Source organism: Centroberyx gerrardi, chromosome 24, assembly GCF_048128805.1.
Source record: "Centroberyx gerrardi isolate f3 chromosome 24, fCenGer3.hap1.cur.20231027, whole genome shotgun sequence".
NCBI lineage: Eukaryota > Metazoa > Chordata > Actinopteri > Beryciformes > Berycidae > Centroberyx > Centroberyx gerrardi.
The window spans coordinates 8431061-8443220 of record NC_136020.1 but is presented as its reverse complement, the minus strand read 5'-3'; the positions used below and the strand labels follow the sequence as shown (position 1 = coordinate 8443220).

The 12160-nt window shown below is 45.1% G+C and overlaps 1 protein-coding gene across 2 annotated transcripts in view; it reads right to left on the bottom strand.

Moving 5' to 3' along the window:
- kmt2e (lysine (K)-specific methyltransferase 2E) overlaps window positions 1–10653 on the bottom strand; it is a 35090-nt gene extending 24437 nt beyond the window's left edge. For both annotated transcript variants that reach the window (XM_071905655.2, XM_071905657.2), the window contains exon 1: window positions 10360–10653. The gene's annotated coding sequence lies outside the window, so the exon portion shown is untranslated. The remainder of the gene's footprint in view (window positions 1–10359) is intronic.
- Window positions 10654–12160: the final 1507 nt, after the last annotated feature.

Below are 12160 nucleotides of genomic sequence, written 5' to 3'. Positions count from 1 at the left end.
GTGGTCAGAAGCTCACAGACACGACAGCTGTCAGCTCCAGGCCTAATTAATAGGAGAGTGAAGACCCCTGTGTGTCTATGTATGTCATCCAAGGTTTCTATTGGGACCATTAGCTCACCAACTCTCATATACATTTTCAGCAGTATTCTGGGGGACTTATTTACAAGTCTGATTCTGGGTGTAAAATGTTTTGGTTAAATAGCAGGGCTTTATCAAGGGCAGGGACATTTCACGATGGTAGCTGACTGTAACCAGAACACTTTCCTTAAACAAGGATGGGGCAGGTGGCCAACAAACACTGAGATGACAGATCCTCGCTTTTGTATTATCTGAAAGGCCCAGTATGTTTTAGTGCTGGTAAATAGCTTCCCTCTGAAGCGGGCCGTCTGTTCCCACATCCAATAGGTCCGTCTCCGCTTCATCCAGGGAATCCTGCTGTCACTGCTAAGGAATGCACACACAAGCTCACATTCACACATACATAACCTCCACCACCAAACAGACAGATAACCCCCCCGCCCTGTCCATACAAACATTCCTCTACAAGGAGGCTCTCAGAGCAGCAGTGTGCAAACACACACAGGCACTGCGCTGCGGCCAGACACAGTCAAGACTGACAAAAGGGGGGTGGAAAAAAAAGAAAACAAGTACAGTACAGCAGCATTCCTGACTAAATCTGAGCTGCGCTGTGACTGCCTCTCACGGCTCCTCCCACTTCCTTTAGCAGAGCTGTCCGTCACACCAGAGAAATGCAGCCAAAAAAAGGAAAAGAAGAAAAGGAGGAGGAAAAAAAAAAACACCACCCCCCTTCCTGTGCCCAGTCACCCCGCCCAGCCGGATTTCTCTCCCTCCTCTGTGCACTTCCTAAATAAACCTGAGAGAGTAAAGCAGAGCGGAGGGGAAGGGGAGTGCCGCAGAAACAGCTCCTAATTACAAGGAGGCCGGGAGAGACCATTTAAAGCCACCTTTGGCCACATCCACAGCCGTTATGGAAACCGAAGAGACGAGCGAGGGGTGGGGAAAATGGGGAATATGCGTAGGGGAGGGTGAGTAGAAGAGGACTAAGACTGAAGGAGACACGCAGCAAAAATTGGTAATAGCAAAACACAAGCCACAAGATGGAAGTGGTTTGCTAGGTTTGCTGTGGCTCTCTAGTTCTTCCTCTAAAACTGTCTCCACCTTTCATGTCCTCTCTCTGAACAGATTTCCTTGCACTGTAGGGAGCTTTAGAAATCATCCACCGCCCCTTGAATTCAGAAGGCAGCAGTGTGGGGGAGGTGTACATGGGGTCTGTCTGACAGTGACGCTACACAGCCTGGACCTGGGTGGACTCTGGGTGGCGGAGTGGAGCACATAGCGTAACCCAGTCTCTCCTTTCTCCTCCCTCCTCAGCGAGGGGACACAGTCACGTCATTGTGTGGGGAATAACTCTCCTTTTAAGACAGAACCGCACTGAAGTCGGTGAGGGAAAACCCACACCATAACACACACCATACAGCTACACACAACAGCTTCCCTCTCTCCCCAGTTTATTACCACTGCTGTATGTGTAACAGTGTTTTCATTCTCGTTTTCGCAGCCAAGTCTCGGCAGATTATGTTTTTCGATAAGTAGGAGGAGCAAGAGAGAGTAAGGGATTCCAACTGAATCCCACTGCCCCCCTGCCAAGCTGACGTGACTTCACACCATCCTCAAAGCTGACGGCAATGACTCAGCCTATGAATACACAAATAAAACAAACTCAAACTAATATAGTCATGTACACAGGAAGCGCGACCCAGATGGAATGTAGGCCTAGCCCTCTTTTTCACAGTACCCACAGTGGGACACATCGCATCTGCCCTGTCCTTCATAAATCACTGTGCCCATGCCTGCCAGCTCTCCCTCTGCACTCCAGCACTGAAGGTGAAGTCATACATCAATACAGCAGGGGATATGGATGTGTGTGTCCGCGCGAGAAACACTAGTGGCCATTGAGAGCAGAGAGTGGACTCAAGAGGAACTGTGATGTTGCTAGTGAAAACCAATGGCTCAACAGACTGTAAAGACCAGTGTCTAGGGTACACTTATGCCGCTTTTCCACCGCATGGTACCGGCTCAACTCGCCTCGACTCTACTCGCTTTTGGTAGTACCAATTGGTTTTCCACTGCAGATAGTCCCCCCCAACAACTGGTCGTCATAGCGATGCTGCATGAAACTGCCGTGACGTCATCTTCAACGCGACACACACAGCAACAATGGAGGATATCGAAGGGATGGTGTTCTTGATTCTTGGTATGTGGCTGTTAGTCACAGCAAGGAGACAGATTTTATTTCAGAAAACAGGAGAGTTTGGGAAATCCTACATAAAAGCTCAGACGACGAGACGACTCTGGTTGCTCAAAGGCGGCGCAAGATGGTAAGCTAACCTGGTAGCTAACATTAGCATTGATGCGCAATGATGACGATTCTCTCTGACCAATCAGTAGTCTGCAGTGTTTTCACGTCACCTTTTGGTATCGCCTCAGCTCGCTTGGAACCTCGACGGAGGTGCTACCAAAAAAAGTACCAGGTACCAGGTAATATGGTACCTGGCAGGGTCCGAAATTAACAGTCGCCAAGCGCCAAATGCGGGTGGATTTTCCGTTTGGCGAGTAAATCTCGGAAGGCTATCCGCCACATGGCGGGTAAATGTTTGTACCAAAATAGTCATGTAACAAAAAACTATGCTGAGAGTCTCTACCGCATTTTGGTGTTGGGCGCGCAGAGAGCAAGCGAGAGAGAGAGAGCGAGACAGAGAAAGAGAGAGTGCGAGAGAGAGAGATCACGTCTGTGTCGGAGTTTCGCAAGGGCGGGGCTGAGCTCCTACACACACACACACACACACACACACACACACACACACACACGCACACACACACACAGGAGCGCCAGCCACAGACCGTCTCAAGCTCTCCTAGTTTAGCGGGACTGTTTACCGTACGGGACATCAGCTACTCCACTGTCACTTGCCGCCGGTCTGCTGCTAGCTACCGCTAGGCTAACTAAATAGCTATTATGTGGCGATATTTACAAGGAGTAAGTCCTTCCCTGCCTCCACAGCTGAATGTGAAAGAGGTTTTAATACCATGAAACAGGTGAAAACCGATTGGCGGTCCAACCTAAGGTCTGATACACTGTCAGATCTCCTTATGGTCCAGCTGTCCTCTCCAGAGATCAGGGAGTATGATCCCACAAAAGCTGTGATGCTGTGGCACCAGGACTCTGTCAGGAGCAGGAGGCCAGACTTCATGGGCCGTGCAAAGAGGGTAGAGAGTGAGGAGTCTGATGAGGAGGTTTAAGTTGATTAAAATGATTAAGCATCCAAAAGGTTTACAAAACCTTCAAATTTACTTTTATGTTTGATCCTTAAGTACATTTAATAGCAAATACTTAAGTAGAATTTTGAGATCAAGACTTCTTGAGTTATATTCAATTGATTAACCGTTGATCAATATATTAAAATAATTTTGCTTCAAATTTTGCTCTGGCCTCTTCTTTAAGTTTGTATTCAACATAATACCTTATCTCAATGAAATGTACTGAAACGAATGTGTATGTATGTATATATATATATATATATATATATATATATATATATATATATGGCCGGTGGATTTTTTAATCTACCAGCCACCTTGGCCAGTGAGTCAAAAAGTTAATTTCGGACACTGGTACCTGGTACTTGCCCAATGGAAAACTAAAAAAGGCGAGTCGAGTTGAGCCGGTACCATGCAGTGGAAAAGCGGCTTTAAAGGCAGATGATTAGGAGACAGTGGTGTTGTGCCGTTCATGCCCCTGCTCTGCAGAACACCCTAACCAGCAACCAGTAAACAATAATGGCCGAGGGCCAGCAGCACCGCCAGCTGACAGAGAAAGAGAGGAAGTACAGGAGGCCCTCAAGTCTCCACTACATGCCCATTACACACAGGGCATGAAGTCACTAAAAACAGCAGCACAAGCAGTTTGTCACATGCTGCACTGGACTGCATTAGCCAAGTGTAAAGATAGAGCCTACTTTATTGTTTTGCAGCTTCACAATCTTTAATATGGTTGTGATATTAGATTATTAAAGTGAAAAGCTGCAGGAGCTATCATCCCAATAAAACAAACAAGGTAAGAAAGTCAAAACCCTCAGTATCCTATGTGCTCAGTTCAAACAGCCAGGGAGTGAGTGAGTTAAAGTCAGTAAGACTGGGGTCTGGCAACAGAGCTGGGGCAGCCCTCCTGTAGTCTGAGTAATGTCTGTTCAGAAGACCCCTGGGGCACCATCTCTCTGTCTCCCTCTCTCTCCTGCTCACTGAGTATCACAGCCTGGCTATGTGTGGTCAAGAGAGAGCTCCACTCAACATTTTTAAATTAGACAGGGATGACTGACAACATCAAACTCACTAATTCACGTCAAGCTGATTCTCTGTCTATTTCTGTGTGACTGAGCCTTGTGAAGGCCGATATACATTATGTTGTCCCTTGGATCTGGAGAACTACCCTGATCACTGGACAGTGCCAGGCAGGCGCATATGCAGCTGGCCGCTAATTACAGCACTTTGAGAATGCATTGTGCAGCTAACTAAAATGTGAGCTATGCGTATGCATATGTACAGAGAAAATGGGGAGGGGTTAATCATCATCTGCAGGGCAATAAGGGCTCTACAGTAAGAGCCACTCAGGTCCCATTACGGTAGCGCTCCATGATCGATTTCACGCCTGGCTCACAGTGATGTTACATCACCAACATTGACGCCACATCCCCTTTTTCTCCTCCCATCCTGCTCCAACTCCCAGCCTGCCTTGCGCCACTACCAATGAGCACTAGTGTAACATAGCTGCAGCAAAAGCACAGCAACAGGAAGCAGGTTAGGGAGAAGTAGCAGGGCTGCAGCTTCAGCAGCCTCAGCCCTAAGGCCACCTGTTGGGGAGGTAGCTTGCTAGTTTAAAGAGGGATCCGTTACGGCCCAGCTAGCAGCACAAAAACAGGTCACCTGAGCCCTGGCTTCTCCTCCTCCCAGCTGGGATGCCACGTGACTGTGCTGGGCCTCAGAGCCAGGCAGCTTTGTCTGTGGGTCTCTCAGGGTCTGGGCACCACACAAGTGAGAGCACTGGAGACATGGCCACAGCCACACAGCTTAGCCCCATAGGGTGAGGCTCCACTACCTAAACAGAGATGCTACTGTTTCAGGGTTGAGTCTATTGTCTGGGGATAGGGAGGAACACAAAAACAAGGGGTGCTCTTCCAAGTGAAGGAGGAGAGCGGCACAGAGAAAGTCGATGCGACTGTGGCCTTCATCTGCCCTATCAATCTGTCAATACAGCAATAGATATCCTTTGCACTTGCTTGACTTCTTTATTGTGGCTCTCTCTCCACTGAACACACTGAAAGTTTTGCACTTATCACACTTACTAGTTTTCTGTGTGTCTGTCTAGGTGTTAGGGTGAACGGAAAGGTGTGTCATCGGAGACTGCCATGTCTCCCTGCCACCTGCCACACACTGCTCTATCCCTATGGGAAGGGGGGGCAGCTCACCTCCCTTCCATCTCTGTCAACACAGCAAGCAAACACACACACACTTTGCTGCTTAATGCAACCAGGCACACATACAGACAGTCAGGTATTTACCGCTGTCAGCTGTATGATCCTGGAGACAGAGATAGGTATGGACTGAGGAGAGGCAAAGACTTCAAATGGCCACAACAACATAGCAATGTAGAAATGTTGTTGAAATCAAGCCAGATACCATTAAATAACAAGCATAAATACCTAATATGCATGAAAGAAAGCTAGAATACTTCATCAGTTTCAGGGCAGAGGCCTCTGTTCCTTTAAGAGGAAGAGCTAGGTGGCTGGGGATTTTGTGTATTATGTAGCAGCCTCTGATTAGGCACAGTAGGGCCCTCACTCATCTAGTATTCATAACCCCTCCACACAAGATGGAGACCCTTTGCTTTTCTGCTGTTGCTACCCGAGCCATGTCCATGAGTAACAAGTAACTTTTCTTATCACAAAGTTCCTGTCAACACTTGATCTGACAATGGACCAATTCTAGGCTGCTTCCCGAGAGAAGCTGAAGCTGTGAAGACCCTCTAAGTGGCTCTGACCTAGGTGAGTGGTGTATATGATATGGGAAAATATCAAAAATTAATCATATAGCCACCTGGGATTGGATGACTCCTGGTAGCCTATTCCACAGAGAAGAGAGAGGGAGGAGTTTTGGAGGCCTATGTCATGTAGCAGGAAGGATCCTATGGTATGCTCCTGCTGCTGACAGATGCTTTAGCCTAACTAGCACCTGTGTGTGGCAGATCCATCAGTTTAAGAGTGCCAGTCAGCTGTGAGGGCGATGATACACTTCCTCACAGAACAGCTGCACAGCTTCACTCATATGAAAATCACATATTTGCCTTTGATAATTTGGTCCACAATGCAACTGAAGAGGACTCAAAAGACACACTGAACACAACGATTAGATTCACTAGTCTTGAAATCTTTCTTCTCTCGATTCATCTAACACAAACACTGAGGAGGGAAAGGAAGGAGGAAAAAGGCATGCTTGGCAACAGTCATGAACAGGCATTTGAGCAGAAGAAAGTGCCAAAGTTTGCACCATGGATATGTCTCCAGCTTGTCCCACAGGCCGACTGCGAGGAGAGGACAGAGCTGTGTCACACCACCGCAGGGCTTGTGAGAGCCCAAGTGCTTGACAATGGTAGGCTGGAACCTAGCTTCGATTTGGTTCCCTGTATATTTAAATGTTTATATTCTCTCTATTAGATGGTGCTATGGTTATATGACATTTAATGGTAGCAGTGACAAATTGTACATTCATGGCCTACAACATGAGGACATTCCCATTTAGGACATGCAACATAGAGCAGTGGTGAGTGTGTCAAAGGTGGGAAAGTTCAAATGTGATCCCTGGCCTCGAACAACTTATACCATCTCATCTAGGAGCAGAGAAAACCAAACAAAGGTGACCATTCGTTTTCGCACCCAACGTTTGAGGAGTGCTTTCCTGACAGGCCTTTGCTGTGGGCTTGTGAGGACCTCAAGGGGGAAGGGCATACAGACTGTAGGGGGTCTTTGTCAATGTCGATGGAGAGTAACAGAGTCACAGCTGTTGTTTCAAACTGACCCCGTCGGGCCCAACCCCCAAACACTCATTACAGGACTCAGGTAAGCAGCCAGCCACGCCACACAATCAACAAAAGTTCTAAATGTATTAATTTAACGAGAATTTACTACTGGAATTTAATAAAGTGACTAAACTTCTCCACTGAAACTCACTTGCCATGAAAATAGAGTGCACAAGCTGGGTTATTCATTATGTGGATTAAGTCGCAGCCAATAGTCATTAAGAAGAATGCAAAGAAATCGTCCAACCTATCCCTGTCTGTGACCTTCTTGTTCTACTCCCTACTTCACTACATGGATCAAAACAACCAGCTGAACTGACATTTAAATTAAACAACCACTAATTATTACCCACCAGAACTGATCGCTTACCCCCCCCCCCCCCAATGTTTCAATAAAACATTCAGTGCAATTCTATAACACCAGAGGGGATGCAAGGAAATCAGTTAAGAGTAAATGCTAGCCATGGGTATGAGGGATATAGTCAAAATATTTTACTGTTAATAATGAATGTTTAAAATTATTTCAGAAAGGTGGTATGTGGCAAGAGTGGGGTTACAATACACTGTTTTTTGTAACAAAGAGCTGTATTTGTATGCGTTTGTGCAACACAAATAAATTCTGACAATAGTGCTGTCAGATTCAAAAATCAGCAGGGCTGATGTTGCCTAATATGCCAACACTATGGCTAATTTTCGTTGACAATAACCCACACGTCCCAACAGCCAATATTACAACACAGAATGCAAGCAATGGCATATGACGTGACGCATATTAGAGGGCTACCATGCTATCCGTTTTGATAAAGGGCACAATAGGGTCAGTGATTCTTAATGTTAAATAGTCAAAAGAGCACAGTTTGTGGCGAGCGAAGCATGATCTATTGTTTTACGTTAGTGGCGTTAATGTTATGCCTGACTTGAACTAAAATAAAAATCATGTGTTGTGTAGTTGCTTTCCAGTGAGTATGTCGGCGCTGCAGTCAGTTCTACCGATAGGGGTGTGGAGGGTATAACGTTGCTATTATGTTACCACAACACCCTAGTCCAGTCGCCATTTTCATAGCGCTTTTCTAAGGACAGCGAGACAATCGTGTAGCCAGGGGAGCCTCGCCATGAGAAGAAAATCCCCAAGAATGCTATCAATCGTCTCTTTCACACATTCTACCTTAAGTATCACCCTGTCGGTACAGTCTCTGTGTTGTTATCATTAGCATTTTTTGTGAACTCGTCGAAAGTAAGACAGTAAGCTAATGGGCTAGCAATTATGCTCGGCAATGGCCTCTCGAGATGTAGCGCATGCTAGATATAACACCATCCATTCAGATTATCCAGGCAACTAGCTAAGTACTAAGTAATCACCAGTTAAATCTAACTTTGTAACCGATCGCAAGAAAGCAATACTAGTCGCGAAACCGGCAACGTCAGACACGACGATAGTAGACATCACATTCAATTGATTTTGGCCTGTAATTACCAACAGTGGAAACTACGAAGCTAACGGTAGCAAGCGCAAGCTAACAACATAATGCGTGGTAGGTTAAAGTTAGCCAAGTAAGCTAGAACCGACACGAATGAAGTGGATTACATGGCTCGTCACAGACAAGAGCGAGCAACATCAGTGTAGTGAGCTCAGTGCTCTGAGCAAACCAACCCGCATTTACATTCATATTTATGGCAGGCAAAATAGTTAACTGCGACAGGGTAGTTTGTGTTGGCTAGCGTTGCTAACAATATAATTCGCTCATCGACTTGAAGTTAAAAAAAATGTATGACTGGGGCGAGTTAGCTATACCCAAATTGAGTATCCCCTCCCCCACGCTTGCAGCATTTGAACCACATACACCCTGAATCTAAATTAAGTGATCACGAAATGCGTTTTAAGCCCGATGATAACAAAATAAGAGGGTCGACTCACAAGTCGCCAGCTTCTCAACTAACATTAGATAGGTCCAGCCGTATTTCATTTTAACACAATTGCGATTTGGCAAAAGCTCCGCGAGCTTCGCTGTTAACTAACGTTAGGCATTTATTTCAACAGCTGCTCTTGCTTTGAACTTGACTATGACTAGGAGATAATAGATCAAATATCTTCATATTTCTGTTTACATGCATACAAGAGCTCCTTGTCCTCTGGCTTTGAACAGTGGCATTGTATGACATTTCTCTGAACGGAAATAATGCTCTGCTCGGGGTGAGCAGGACGGGGGCCAACAAGACAGATTCAAGTGTGTAACGATAACTAAAATCTAATGTTTTCACGCTGGGTGACATGGTGTTACAAACATGGTATTTAAGTAATGTAAGCTAGCCAAACAGACCTAGCACGTTTGCTAACCGCTATTGTGTGCAAGGGGTCGAATATACACTAAAATGGTAGGCTTATACTGAATTGGTTGGAAATAGAGCGGGTAGATAACCGACAAGCGAGTTATTTTCACCAAAACTAAACAAACGCATGAAACCGTGCGCAATATGGCCTGCGGTGTCACTGTGTCAAACTAGCTGGATAATCTAAACCCCAAATGCCCCCTTTATATGGTTATCATACAAACTCAGCGTAGGAATAACGTTTATTGATGCTACATTTCTATGGGCTGGCTAACTGTGCTGGTAACTGTTGATGACTGCCTATATGCTGGAACAAAACATACTTTCCGTTACGATAGCTTTAGAAGAGATAAATTAACCTAATTGCAGCGTTTTCGTCGACTCATAACGTATAATTAGTGCCAACGCTGCTCTAACTGTATGGTCAAGTAAGAATATTCACTATTATATTATTTACCCCCTAACTGTTAGCGTGTGACGTCTCGTGTATTGCCACACTATCAGCAAAAAGTCAGAGCCCTATTCAGTATGTCAAGCTAATCTGAGCTAGTAGCATGCGCTAGCTAGCAAGTGATGTTTCTCTTGGCGTTACGCTAGCCAACTTCAAACTCACATTGAGAACTAACGTCACCTGGCTAGCTGTTGTAACATTTTAGTTATGTTATATTTAAACGAAAATGGACATAGCTACATGTACACCACGAGCTAACGGCGTTAACTTAATCAGCTAGCTAGCAGGCTAAACTCAGCTGGTACTACAACTAGCCAGCATCAGCATGATGTGCCTAGCCAAGTAACCAAGCAGCTACCTAAGCCAACAATAGCATTTCAGGTCGGACTTTGATTCACCCTACAACTAGCGTCTAATGCAGTTTACTTACCGTTTATGTCCACTCTAGAAAACTTGAATAACGAATAAGGGGACCTGGGTGAGACCCCCGTCGCTATCCACAGAGCCTCCACAACCAAAACAATACTTCTGTCCACACACTGCGGATCACTAGCAACGCTTTAAAATGTTTGTATTTGTTGTTGCCCTATAAAGAGTCCTTTCCTGTCAAAAATCCTTGCCTCCGGTGGTAAATATGGACTCAATTTTGACTTGGAGTCAGTTCGGAACCGTTAAAACTGTGCCCTACCTACGCCGACTGTTAGAAATTAGATCCCCTCTAACCAGTCTCTTTTCCCTTTGCAAAAATGGCGGCCCTGGCAGGACTGCCGAGACTCCGCCTCCTCCACGAGCCCCCCTCCCAACCACTAACCTGAGCTCCGCCTCCACATCCTGCGGGGCTACAAGCCCGGTTTTACAGGGGCGCCGTGGCCGTTCGAAATGCGCGTTCACGAAAGTCGTTCCTCCAGGCTTCTGTCAGCGACGCTCTGCTCTCGTTCTGGACTATTTAGATGATGTTTCATGCAGACAATTCGGATGCAGGACAGTAGAAAACTTTACTTTTATGTGTCGAACTAAAAACACGTAATGTAATTCATAAGAAAGCCATTGTCGTATTGAGTTGCTTCACTGTTTTTTTTTTTTTTTTTTATAACAAATCGTGCAGCAGACTGTGAAATGCATACACAATGTGCTGTTTTTGATGACGTTATGCTCATGTTATCCTCACTGTTTTGTGAAAATTAAGTCAGCGGTGGGAATGTTCTCACCAGGAAGTTTTGTTTAATTGTTAGTTGATTTCCCTCCTGTGTTTCATCCTTTTCCTCTCACGGTGGAAAAGCCTAGGACAATCTTTGCCTGTTAATGAACTAGTTTACTGGGAGGCAGTACAGTACAGTAAACTTGTCACAGTGCATATATGCCTATAAATATATCACATAGGTCTATATTACACTTAATCACTACAAAGCTTCTTACTGATATTAAACGTATATAAAGTTATAAATGTATATATAGCATATTGTCTTACATTTGATTGGATCACTCATTTTAGTTCAGATCTATAAATAGACATAAAGGGACAATACACCCAAAATACACCTGACTTCTCCCTGGCTTCCTTAAAGTAGACACTGAAGACCAAGAAGTTGAATGTAGGCCAGTCGTGACAGTGTGGTAGTTTATGCTTAGTACATCATTACCCTGAACATAAAGTAGGCCTATCATGGGGTGTTGAGCTCATAATGAGCCCAAAATAAAAAAGTAAAATGTTGTGTTAGGCTAAATATCCCTTTAATTCACCCAGAGCCCACTAGCATGGCTGAAAATGAGCACCTAAATCCGCTACCCAACGCGGTAGGAGGCAACTAAGCTGTTATGTAACCCCTTACACAAGAGCAGTGTTTTTCTTTATTGAACTGACGCTCGGGAGGGATAGCCTATGAAACACTGACCAGCGAGATTAAACACGGACAAAGAAAACGGAGAGCACAGGCTACAAAACACGGGGAAATATTCCGCACATCATTATTGAACTATGTTCCTGTGGCTGAATTGTAAACAGTCCGGTTTTTGGCTTGGAGTCAAAATGAAAGCATGCAAACTACACTGATATAATGGATGTAGTCTATTCGAGGATAAATCCACCTTAACTCAGGTTACCCATCTTTTAGGCTGACATGAATCTGAATGAAATGAAATCACAGTAAATCATAGTATAGGCTCTTTTAAGGGGAAAAAAAAAACCCTAAATCAATGCTTGTTTGAAAATGTCATTGATTTTTCTCCGTAGA